This window comes from Mytilus edulis, chromosome 5, assembly GCF_963676685.1.
Source record: "Mytilus edulis chromosome 5, xbMytEdul2.2, whole genome shotgun sequence".
NCBI lineage: Eukaryota > Metazoa > Mollusca > Bivalvia > Mytilida > Mytilidae > Mytilus > Mytilus edulis.
This window is the reverse complement of record NC_092348.1, coordinates 87961538-87975247: the sequence shown is the minus strand read 5'-3', so window position 1 is coordinate 87975247 and position 13710 is coordinate 87961538. Positions and strand designations below refer to the sequence as shown.

The 13710-nt window shown below is 32.6% G+C and overlaps 1 long non-coding RNA gene across 1 annotated transcript; it reads left to right on the top strand.

The window, feature by feature from the left end:
* Positions 1 to 989: 989 nt before the first annotated feature.
* Positions 990 to 10070, top strand: LOC139524732 (uncharacterized). Its single transcript, XR_011664851.1, has 4 exons — positions 990 to 1216; positions 4428 to 4468; positions 5458 to 5553; positions 9712 to 10070. It is a non-coding gene; the product is annotated as an uncharacterized lncRNA (long non-coding RNA).
* The last annotated feature ends 3640 nt before the right edge of the window (positions 10071 to 13710 follow it).

Below are 13710 nucleotides of genomic sequence, written 5' to 3'. Positions count from 1 at the left end.
TTTTTTACATAACAGTCAGTTTTGCTTAAGAAAATTTTTCCTCAAAATAGGTAATTTTTTTGAATGACGTCATTGTTTGATATGTGACGTCACGAACGTCGAGTTTTCACATTGTATGTGACGTCACGAATGTCAAGTTTTCATATTTTTTGGCACACTAAATGCAACTATGAAAAATACAAAACACACAAATTAATACAATAATAAACAAAATATTTTTAAAACAACAGCACACAAATTGTAAGGCAGCAACCATTTGATTTTCTTGGGGGGGGGGGGGGGGGGGGGGCTATGGTTTTTTTTTTCTGTGCAAACTTTTTTTTTCGCCTGCGGCGACAAACAATCTGATTTTTTTCGCGAGAAGTCGAAAACAATTTTTTTCTTTCAATTTTAGCATTACATATAGTGGCAGCTTGGGGTGAAACAAACAATTTTTTTTTTCTCAGAATCAAAAACAAATTATTTTTTTCTCCAAAAACTGGAAACAAACTTTTTTTTCCAAAAACAACCATAGCTCCCCCCAGAAAATCAAATGGTTGCTGCCTAAGGTAACCCAGGTGCTTCGGATAAGTAATTGAGCAGTTCTTTTAAGGCCTTTGAAACAAGACAAAAGTAGAACTGAAGGTAACCCAGTGCTATGGATCAGAAAACAGTTCATATAATATAATACTCTTCTGTTGAAATATATGATAAAGTGTATAATACATGGCAAAATCCGTATCACATGCCGTATCACCCTCGACCAATATCATCCCTCGGGCCTAAAGGCCCTTGGGCTGATATTGATGTCTCGGGATGATACGACATATGATACGGATTTTGCCATGTATTATTCTCTATATATCAGTTTGCAAATTTCCCAGGCCAGTCATTCTTATTTTGAAAAGGCAGTATTAATAACGACAGAACTAATAATATACTCAACATTGAAAATGCGTCAGCGGGAACCAGTAACGTAATCGGGATATTTAGTCCGGATTCGGTTTTCCTTTTTTAGATGTTATGACGCAGACGACAAGGACGCTGGGTGCGATTGTTTATGAGAAATATTGACTTGGAGAGACGGACATTTGAATTAAAACAAATGGAATAAGATATGCAAACCAAGCAGAGGCGGATTATTTTCCGAGAAGAAGGTCGCTTTACAGCTTCAAAAATGGGGACGACTTGTCAAACAGTCAACGAAACAAGAGGCAGATTCAGATAACTTATTTTGGTAAATAATTAATAAATGGGTAGATCACTCAGATCGCTTAAACAAACACACTACATATATTAAGTATGTTGAATGCAATGTTGAAACGTTGCTAATCAGCGTTGCCATATATTTATATACAAACAAACATTCATAGCAAGACCGTTGACAACGATGTCAAGTCCGTTCGTCCTTGGCTTATTGCATGACAAAGTCAATTTTGCCATGTGTTCGTTCGCCCTACTGGTGTCAGACCACCAATTACTCCCTCCAATTTAGAACGTATGTAAAAGTAGTCCTACTTTGACACAAAATAGTGCTTTTGATGTCATTGTTTACTTAAACTAACTAACCAATTTGCAGAAATGAAACTTTTGGTGAAAGGGAAATATATTTAGACCATTTTGAGCCAAAATTCACTTGTCTATGAGTTTGCATTAAAAATTCAGGATTAATGCGCTACATAGTACACTAATTTAAGATTTCCAGAAAACCGGGAGTTATTTTGGTAGTACCTGTCTTTTCAAAATCAGAAATTTGTTACAAGACTTTAAACATTGGTTGAAAATTGGCATGTAGGAAGGTGATACATGTACAATTCAGGATATACCTGGTTTCCTTGAAGTTAAACTTAAGGTAAAATATTTAGAAAGCTGTGAAAATTGCAAAATTTGGTTGAACAGATAGGGATTTTTAATAGGGCTCTTCACGGTTAGTTCGGCCATATTGGATAGGGGGCAGATTTTCATAATGGAGGTACACATGGTGTGAAAAATACGGGAACACATCATTAAAACAGAGCTGTTGCTTGGAAACACACATAGGATTTCCCATACTTTGATACTATTTCCACCTCTTTCTAAAAAATCTGCCCCCTATCCAATATGGCCGAACTAACTGTGAAGAGCCCTATTGGTGGTCTGACACCTACTGTTTTTAAAAACGAAACAAATATATTTAAATGGCATAAAGGTTTTATAAACTGAATCAGATATTATATGAAAAATAGTAGGGATCTAGCAACCATTTTACTTCAAAGGTAATGACTATATAAAAAAAAAGTTTTATTTATTTAAATTAATATATGAAAATAAAGGGTTGGGTAACAGAACCCCATCAGCATTAAGTAGCTTCCCATACTAACTAAATTAGCCTTTCCCAGTAATCTACAGGCCAGGAGCTCAATTTTTGAAATTTTTTAGTTAGATTCTGTTGGCCCGTAGTGTAGATATGATTTTTTAAACAAGCCCGAGTGAGAGCAATTTTACTAGCCTGGGCTGCCACTCAGCGTGAAGACTGCTTCAGTGGCGGATCCAGAAATTTTCATAAGTGGGGGCCGCTCCAGTCACGCTTCAGTGATTCCCTATATAAGCAACAAAATTTTTTCCCAAAAAGGGGGGCCTGGGCCTCCCCCCCCCTAAATCCGCCTCTGTGCTTCCCCACTCCCCACCCCCAAGATTAATTGTCTTTGACTTTATTCAAGATAAAATGTATGAATTAGTTACAATGTACAATGACATAGTTGACTGAGTTGTAGCACTAGACATAGTTAATAGACACTAAAATTATAAAAGATTTACATAATACATGTTTACAGAAGGGGGCAGGACCTTTTTCGTGTTTTTAAGCCCTGGATTTCAGGATCATGACTCATTCGACCCCCCTCATTACATGTTTACTAAAAATTATAATTTAAGAATATAAAATCATGAATATTGTCATGATATTTTGATAATACAATGTACATGTACAGTACCATTTATGAATAGAATCTGATGTGTCAGCGCAGTGGTGGATCCAAGGGGAGGGTTCCGGGGGTTGGAACCCCCCCTTTTTTGGTCGATAAATGCAATTGAAATGAGACATATATTTGGAACACCCCCCCTCCCCTTTTAAAATGGCTGGATCTGCCCTGCAGTGGTTGTCCTCTGTTTATGTAGTTATACCCCACGCAATATTGTGTATATAATGTTTTTGACCCGTCAGTCCTGTTTCTTGTCATAGCAACTCCTCTTGAACCAAACAACATAATTTCACGAAACCTTTTTAGATAATAAGGACATAATATGTAGATGTGCATATCAACAGGAAATTACGATTCATTTTTTTTTCTCAAGAAGTTGCGCCCCTTTGAACTTTTTTGCTTTAATGTACTACTGCAACAGTTTGTCATCGCAACTTCTCTGAAACCATACAACAGAATTTCATTAAACTTTTTAGATAATAAGGACATACTCATAATGTAGATGTGCATATTGACAGGAAATTATGATTCAATTTTTTTTTCTCATACTATTTTCTTTTCTTATTTAATTTCTCCAATGACAATGTGGGGACGTACATGTAGGGTATGTGGGCCCGCTCACTAAGGTTCTTAATTCATATATGTTTCTCAATTCTCGTTTTTATATAGATTAAAACATTGGTTTCCCTGTTTGCATGGTTTAACACTAGTAATTTTTGGGGCCCTTTATAGCTTGCTGTTTGGTGTGAGCCAAGGCTACATGTTGAAGGATGTACCTTTACCTATAATGGTTTACTTTATTTTTCATAAATTGTAAATTGGATGGAGAGTTTTCTCATTGGCACTCATACCACATCTTCCTATATCTAAAGATTACATACCACATCTTATTTATATATATATATATATATATATATATGCTATGTAACTACTTGGACTATGGATATTGGATACCTGATTGATCATATGCAGTCTCGTTATATTGTTTCGTAATCCAACATTTATGAAAGTGCTACTACATATATACATTGTACACAATGCTTATTACCACAAAGCACAGATTGAGGTTGAAATTTCGTGGAGTCAAAGAGATATGCCCCATTATTAGAAAAAAATGGCTGAATCTAGTTTCTGTTCTCTATCTTAAGTATGTCTCATACAAATGTTTAAAACTTATGCTTATAATCACAAAATGAATCCTGCATCTGTATACATGTATGTTTACAAAATTGCAATGCCAAAAGCAATAACATTTTGAAGTTTAAACCTTTTTTAGAACTGTCAAATTGATATAAATCTAAAAAAAGATACCATGCTAATTTCAAAATTAGCAGATGCAGCATGCAATATGAATGCCAATGTCACACACACATGACATTGGCAACTATCCACCTGATGGTCAAGTAAATTTTGTAAAAATATTTGCAGATTATGCAAATTATTTGTACATGTATGCATGAAAATTAAGTATATTTTTTAATTTTTCAGTGCCATATCCAATCACTATTCCAACAACTGAATATAAATGGGTAAGTATTAGATACTGTTTTGTAGCAAACAATTATAAGCTGTAGCTATCAATTTGTCATGTATGATGTACATGTACATTGTAAATTCTCATAATGACATTGCCACTTGGTGATTGAAAAATGTGTCATTTTGCCTGCATCAGAAGAAGGGGTAAACAAACAAGATAAATAATTGGTCAGCCTATACTTGCCATGGCCTTGTGTTGGCACGTCAACAATATAAAAAAGAAGATGTGGTATGATTGCCAATGAGACAACTGTCCACAAGAGACCAAAATGACACAGACATAAACAACTATAGGTCAACATACGGCCTTCAACAATGAGCAAAGCCTATACCCCATAGTCATCTATAAAACACCCTGATGTTTATGTTCAAAAAGACAAGATCAACAAATAGGTCATAAGGTCAAATAGCTGGAATGAAAATTACCTTAAAATCATGCATCATATCAGCAATTTGGGGAAAACTAGCGATAGTTGGTCGTTAAACTATATACTGAAAAACTTGTTTAACTTCAAATTTGATTGCAAAGTCAACCAATACTATAGCTTAACAACACAAAAATTGTGTTGCCAACTCCTTCCATGAGTTGTTAATCTTAAAAAGAATGGTCATGATGATTCAGAAAAATTAAAAGAGACATTCAAAACTTACAAGAGGAAGTGAAACTTATGTCTTACAAAACAAAAAAAACAACCATAAGTCCACACACCACTATTTAGAAAACTAATTATAAAAGACTGAACAACAGTAAACCACCAAAAACAACAGGGGACATGTTTAATAGCAGATTCACAATCACGTAAATAAGTATTGTTGACCCTGATTCCGCGCCATAGCCACACATATACATGTATATACTATTTAAAGACTGTAACAGTTAAACATAAACTTCATAATCATCTATTTAAGGGAGGGTAAAAAAAATCTAAACTTTTATTATATACTAATTTATATAAAACTATTATTATTTTTTCTTTCTTAGGTTTATCAAATATGTTCTTTGGTGTATGATCAGATCCTGTATATACTATAGTATAGATCTAACAAGCTTTTAAAAGAAAAGAAAATGATGTTTTAGGTAAATATAAATGATGCATACATTGTATATATAATATAGGATACATTGAGTTATTCAAAGACAATTTCCAAACATGTCTACAAAATTTATCATTTACTATATATATATTACTTTAAGGATGTTTGCTTGTCATGTTTTGTGATTTTTGTCAGAATATCAGAATCCTCAGGTTTTATTCAATAATTTTAATTCATTTATCGTCTTTAAAAAATTCCCCCAATTGACCCCCATTTTTCTTTCTATAAGTCTTTTAGATGTAAAACTATATGCCATCTGTCATGTCTGGAAAAGTCTTATAAAATCTTTGTTATTTTTTTAATAGTTTTTATACGACCGCAAAAATTTAAAAAATTTTGGTCGTATATTGGTATGATGTTGACGTCGTCCGAATACTTTTAGTTTTCGCACTCTAACTTAAGTAAAAGTGAATAGAAATCTATGAAATTTTAACACAAGGTTTATGACCACAAAAGGAAGGTTGGGATTGATTTTGGGAGTTTTGGTCCCAACATTTTAGGAATTAGGGGCCAAAAAGGGCCAAAATAAGCATGTTCTTGGTTTTCGCACTATAACTTTAGTTTAAGTAAATAAAAATCTATGAAATTTTGACACAAGGTTTATGACCACAAAAGGAAGGTTAGGATTGATTTTGGGAGTTGAGGTCTGAACAGTTTAGGAATTAGCGGCCAAAAAGGGGCCCAAGTAAGCATTATTCTTGGTTTTTGCACCATAACTTTAGTATAAGTAAATAGAAATCTATGAAATTTAAACACAAGGTTTATGACCACTTAAGGAAGGTTGGGTCCCAACATTTTAGGAATAAGGGGCCCAAAGGGTCCAAAATTGAACTTTGTTTGATTTCATCAAAAATTGAACAATTGGGGTTCTTTGATATGCCGAATCTAACTGTGTATGTAGATTCTTAATTTTTGGTCCCGTTTTCAAATTGGTCTACATTAAGGTCCAAAGGGTCCAAAATTAAACTTAGTTTGATTTAACAAAAATTGAATTTTTGGGGTTCTTTGATATGCTGAATCTAAAAATGTACTTAGATTTTTTATTATTGGCCCAGTTTTCAAGTTGGTCCAAATCGGGGTCCAAAATTAAACTTGTTTGATTTCATCAAAAATTGAACAATTGGGGTTATTTGATGTTGCCGAATCTAACTGTGTATGTAGATTCTTAATTTTTGGTCCCTTTTTCAAATTGGTCTACATTAAGGTCCAAAGGGTCCAAAATTAAACTAAGTTTGATTTAACAAAAATTGAATCCCTGGGGTTCTTTGATATGCTGAATCTAAAAATGTACTTAGATTTTTTGATTATGGGCCCAGTTTTCAAGTTGGTTCAAATCAGGATCCAAAATTATTACATTAAGTATTGTGCAATAGCAAGAAATTTTCAATTACACAGTATTCAGTAATAGCAAGAAATCTTTAATTGCACAGTATTGTGCAATAGCAAGAAATTTTCAATTGCACAGTATTGCGCAATAGCAAGAAATCTTCAATTGCACAGTATTGTGCAAAAGCAAATATTTTCAATTACACAGTATTGCGCAATAGCAAGAAATATAGAAATTTTCAATTGATTATTGATTATTATCTTTCTTTGTCCAGAATAGTAGTTGAATCAACTTCTTAAATCATTGTTTTATACAATATACAATGTATATTCACTTTTACTACCAACTGATAAATTAAAACAATTTTTACCATTCAGCATTGTTCAGTGATAACAAGCACCTTTTGTTACATTTTAATATTTTATGATGTATTTAAATGAGTAGTTATTGTTGCAAACTCCATTAGAAATTTGAATTGAGATCAGTTTTGGAAAAAGGGAAAGGGGGATGTGAAAAAAAAATATGGGGGGGGGGGGATTTTTCTCATTTTTGATTTCATAAATAAAAAGAAAATTTCTTCAAACATTTTTTTGAGAGAATCAATATTCAACAGCATAGTGAATTGCTCAAAGGCAAAACAAATATTTTAAGTTCATTAGACCACATTCATTCTGTGTCGGAAACCTATGCTGTGTCAATTATTTAATCACAATCCAAATTTAGAGCTGAATCCAGCTTGAATGTTGTGTCAATACTTGCCCCAACCGTTCAGGGTTCAACCTCTGCGGTCGTATAAAGCTGCGCCCTGCGGAGCATCTGGTTTAGAACTTAAATTGTCATTGATAAAGCTATAAAAAATCAAAGTGAGAACATTTTCCTGCCAAAATTTAAATGGCTAATATCTGGAAAACAAGCACATTGGCCTATATATTTTTTTTGTTTTTTAGTTCCTTTATTAATCACCTATCGATATACATTCTATGTACTAGTATTAAGAAAAGCTTGATATTTTGAAACTGAGTAGGGAACTTCCATAAATTAAAATATATTTGGTGTGTCAGATGATTTGCATATCTGTCTGGCAGTATTAATCTGAATCTTGGTCTGTCTTCAGCCGTTAACTTTGTAGAGTGTCCTTTGTTTGATAAGTACATATACAAAGGTGAGCGAGACACAGGTTCTCTAGTTTTTATCAACTGTACAGTTTTTCCTTATCTATTGTCTTCGTGCTGGCTGCTATCATGTCTCATATTTATGGTTCATTTAATTTGTCAATATTAATTTTATGTGTGGTTTGGTTGGTTTCTCAAATACTGCATTAGCAATAGATCATCTGTATATATATGGTTTATACTATGTTTGTAGGATGAATATGTCTGTCTGTTAGGTTTTATCTGCCCCTCATCCTTTATCATGGTTCATAGGACAATGTTAATTTTTTTAGGTATGGTCTATTTTTCAGATACTACTACATTTGTACTATATACAATTGGGTCAAATATATGTATTGTATTGAATATTGTAAGGTGTACCTGTGTCATCTGACCTTGACCTCATTCTTTGTTCATTGGTTAGTGTTAGTTTTCATGGTAATGTCTTTTTCCCAGATACTATAATCAATCTATCAACTATATATGTAGCTAGGAATGATTGCATAGTGTAGGTGGTGTCTGCAGTGTTCATTTGACCTGAACCTCATTTTTAGCTCACCTGGCCTTGGCCAAGTGAGCTTTTCTCATCACTTTGCATCCGTCGTTGATAACTTTTACAAAAATCTTAACCTCTGAAACTACTGGGCAAAATTAAAGCAAACTTGGCCACACTCATCATTGGGGTATCTAGTTTCAAAAATGTGTCTGGTGACCCAGCCAACCAACCAAGATGGCCACCATGGCTAAAAAATAGAACATAGGGGTAAAATGTAGATTTTGACTTATATCTCTGAAACCAAAGCATTTAGAGCATAATTCAAGATCTACCTGCCCTGAAATGTTCAGATGAGTAGAACAACCGGTTGTTGGGTTGCTACCCCTGAATTGGTAATTTTAAGAAATTTTGCAGATTTTGGTTATTATCGTGAATATTATTATAGATCGAGATAAGCTGTAAACAGCAATAATGTACAGTAGAGTAAGACCTACACATAGTTAAGGAATAAAATGGTCAATTGACCCCTTAAGGAGTTATTGCCCTTCATAGTCAATTTTATAAAATTTTCACAATATTTTTTTAACTACTGAGCCAAGTTCATTAATTTATAGATAGATACAATTGTAAGCAGCAAGAATGTTCAGTATAGGTAGATCTACACACACATCACCATCACCAAAACACAATTTTGTCATGAATCCATCTGTGTCCTTCATTTATGATATGCACATAGACCAAGGTGAGCGACACAGTCTCTAGTTATGATACATACTGATAAGTCAATGTACAGTTTTCTAACTTGTATAAAAATTAGATTATATGTTGTACGATTGCCACTGAGACAACTCACCACAACAGACTGTACAGCCTTTAAGAATGACCAATGGTCAGTTACTCAGATATGATATTAGCAATAGGCTAATTTGGTGTATTGCGTTACAGTAATTCACTGATACATGTATATCAGACTGTTTAGTTTTGAGATAAGTAAAGCAGACTTGTGTTTATAAAAAGGACATATCTCCATTCCTGACAAACATCTACATATATTCATGCTGGGATTTGAATAAAAATTATGTTTAAGTATACTTTGCTATTCCATTAAAAAAAAAATGATTTCCCACGGTCCACCAAACTACATTTTCTTTTGTTTTTACATTACAGCTGCTGAAGAAATCTTTCGAAGGATGGATTGTTGATTATGAACAACAGGATTATATCATCATGACCTTGTAATCTTACAAGGAGAAGTTCAAGTAAATGAAGGAATTCATGTGCAAAAATTACAATATTGTAAACAGGAGAACAGTTTAAATAATACTAACAGTACTAGTTAAACAGTTTTGTGAGACCAAGAGCAAGGCAGAGTAAACTTGGAGTGTATATATGTCAACCACAAGTACATTTAAATACCACATAATGCTAATGAAATAAGAACTATGGTACACACATTTTGTATGATTGTGAATATCGGGTCCCAAAATAAATGCAGTTGTTAAATAAATAGAATTGAAATAACCAAATTTGTAGTGTTTATATTACCATTATATTTTGAGGTCTTTTTGCAAATTCTATCATAGAACCAACCAACCAACAATCAATTCAAATCACAATTGTAGTGAAAAAAAATTCCATTGACCAACAGAAAAAGATGATGTCTAATCCTTAATACATGTACCTTTTCTTCTTCACATTGGCTTGAGTATAACCAATTCTTTTCAATATAAAAAAGGAGATATTGCGTATACATCAATTAAACCAGCATAAAGACCAAAAGACATCTTTAACATGTTTAAGGCAAATAGTCCATTCTAAATGGTAATTGATAATCTTTCTTATGAGGGTTTTTTCATGGATGTAGATCATTTGTATAGGCTGTCATAAAATATTGTGCTTCAATTCTAATTGTAAGATAGCGCACAGTAAATGTATGCCTTGCCAAAAACAGTTCTGGAAGGGAGGCAAAGGTTGAAAAGGACAGACAACACTATCATATTTAAATGTTGTCATTTTGATTTCCAACTAAATACTACAAGGATATACTCATTGATTTATATACATACATGAAGATATGTAAAAGAATCAAATTGTTAGTGTTTACGTAAGAAAAGACAAATATCTATGGTTTATCCATTTATACCAACCAGAAAAAAAACTCCAAAAAATCATATATATAATGTGTTTGGAAATTTTTTGGATGTTGTGGACAACAAAAAATGTTAAACAGATGATGCGTTACCCCATACTAAACTGGTGTAGATGCAAAAAAAAACCCAAGAACATACATATTATGGGTGCTGTGGAAAAAAAACCCATGTAAAACAGGTTTTGAAGACTACAAAAACATGTATAAATAGTTGTTGCAGAGAAAGAAAAAACATACGTAAAACAGGTGTTGGAGGACAAAAAAACATATGTAAAAGGGGTGTTGAGGACATAAAAAAACATACGTAAAACGGGTGTTGAGGACATAAAAAAACATATGTAAAACGCATGATTTGTTAGAAATTAACAGGCGTTTAACGTGCGTTTACACGTAAAACGGGCGTTAAACGTACAATTTTAACGCACGTTTAACGTTCACACACGTATTACGTGCGTTTAACATACGTAATTCATACGTTTCAAACGGGCGTTTTACATGTGTGGTCCTCAATATGCGTTTTACGTACGTTTTATAACATACGTAAGACGCCTGTTTTACGCATGAAAAACGGGTTTGCAATTTTTGCTGTGTATATGGTGTTATTACTAAGCGGGTCGACTTCAATTTAATAGCTAAGTGTCCTGGAAATTCACGCAAGTTTAAAAACAAATATATAGTTTGAGGTTTTCTCTTCAGTTAAGAATTTTATCCTTGGTAATAAAACTGAGTCATATTTATTTTAATCAAAGGGTGGAATGTTTTTTTTTAAGAAAGTTGAGTTTAATCACTTTTGCGACGTACTGTGATCATAATTTCTGAAATAAAATAAACTATACCGATTTTACCAAACTAGATGCGCATTTCGACAATAATGATCTCTTTAGTAAAGCTCATTGCCAAAATTAGAAAATAAAAAATCTGTTACAAAGTTGAAGAACTAATAAAACCCGAAATTGCCTTAAGTATTACCAAAGCTTGACAATAAATAAGAAATCGGCATGAAAGAGATATATTGCATTATTTATAAAGTTTGAAAAGTCCTCACGCCAAATATTTCAATCAAACATTATATCCTAATAACAATCAATAATAGAATCTTATAACAACTTCGACCTTTCAATTTTAGAGTTTAGAGACCATTAAATGATTAAAAAAAAAGTCCAGTGGTTTTCCGTGTCGAAATACATTCTTTCATATTCAGTATAATAATTTTGCACGAAATGAAGTAAAAACAGATTGGCGACCTATAATTTTACTGCTGTTTTTATAAAAAGAAAAGTATAAACAGCATTTCCATTTAACAATACTAGAACAATTAACAGGGAAAATGACATATGTATTTCAGGAAACCTGTTATAAGACAATTGTACTTTTTGAAGGACCATAATAAATGCATCATGAATATTTTGTTCAAAAAACTTTTGGTTCTCTTTCCACATTTATTTCTACTAAAGTAATAACGAGGAAAATGGGATAATGTTTTGAAGAAAAATCCACCGTATTTACCCAAAATAAAACGTTTTTGAAATAGTCAAACTGAAAATTAATCTCTATTTAGAACAACTTGAATGAAGACACGAAGAATAAAAATAAAATTCAGGACTAGAAACATAAAAGCTCACGGCCCTAATGATATCAATATGGATGAAAGTTGTTCATAGATAGAATTATAAATAAGCCAATGGAAAACAATGTAAAATTTCAAGTTGTCGATAAACAGTAAAATCACAGAAAATAAACTCCTAAAGGAAAGTCATCAAATTGCAAAATCAAAAGCTCAAACACATTAAACGAATGTATTACAACTGACATGTGATATATAGTTTACGGGAAAATATCCTTGAATGCAAATATATTTTAAACAGCATAAGCCAGCTGGAATAGAACAGCCAACATAAAGAATCCAAATGAAAAAAGACAGTTTAGGAATGTCACGAAGAACATGTTAGAAAATTGAAAGACTTCCATGTGAACATTCCTGGTTGATGTTATATGGAAGGGTATTCAAAAGGAAATCTCGATGAAATAATCCAATATGCCAAATGCAATTATAGTCCTTTTTCTTGTTTTTCCACTTTTAATATAAATTGTCGATCAAGGAACCCAAGCGTCTGAACCGATAATTGATTAGCACGTGTCGTTTAGAATGCTAATGATTAAGGGACGGCCATTTTGATAAGGCATGACGATTTTTCATTAAAAGTCAGTCCTAGTAAGGACCACAAAACGAAAACCTTATCCTGAATCAAGATAGAGATGATTATTTGGTCTTACACGTTCTCATAATTAAACAATCATCACATTAAACGATGAAAATTACTGGTACAATTTACCTTTATCTTGTTTATTACATTTCTTTTGCATATCAATACTACGATCAAGCTTCGCTGTGAGGATATCAACCTTCGATTTGAGCCTTCTGTCCTCTTTACAGACTTCTGAATAATGAAAGGTACAAATTAAGACAACAATAGTATATCGGTGTTGAAAAATCATAAATCATAAGTCCCACATATTAGTCAATGTACAAACGATGTGATGATACACATTTATAAGAAAAACATGTCTGCCAAAATTTATTTTCGTTATGAAAACAAAAAAAAATTACAGATTTTATTCACCTTTAACTTGTTTATTGTTTTTCTTTAGCATATTAAGACTACGATCAAGCTTCTCTGTAAGGATATCAACCTTAGATTCGAGCCTTCTGTGCCCTTTACAAACATCTGAATTAAACTTTCCTCCTGATATTGTTATTTGACATGCTGACATTAAGCAAACACAGACCGCAAGAATGAAAACTACTTGCAGCATTTTTGATTTGCATACACAATTTTTGTTATCAAAATGACGGAGGATTTTTCAAAACATTAATATTAATTCACAGTTTCAAATGAAATAGATATGTATTACTGAAAAATTATTACACCAGGGTTTTCGATATCACAAACTAGTCAAAACATTTACTAAATTTTATCATCGGTATAAAGACATCATTCGTAAATATAGTTCAACAT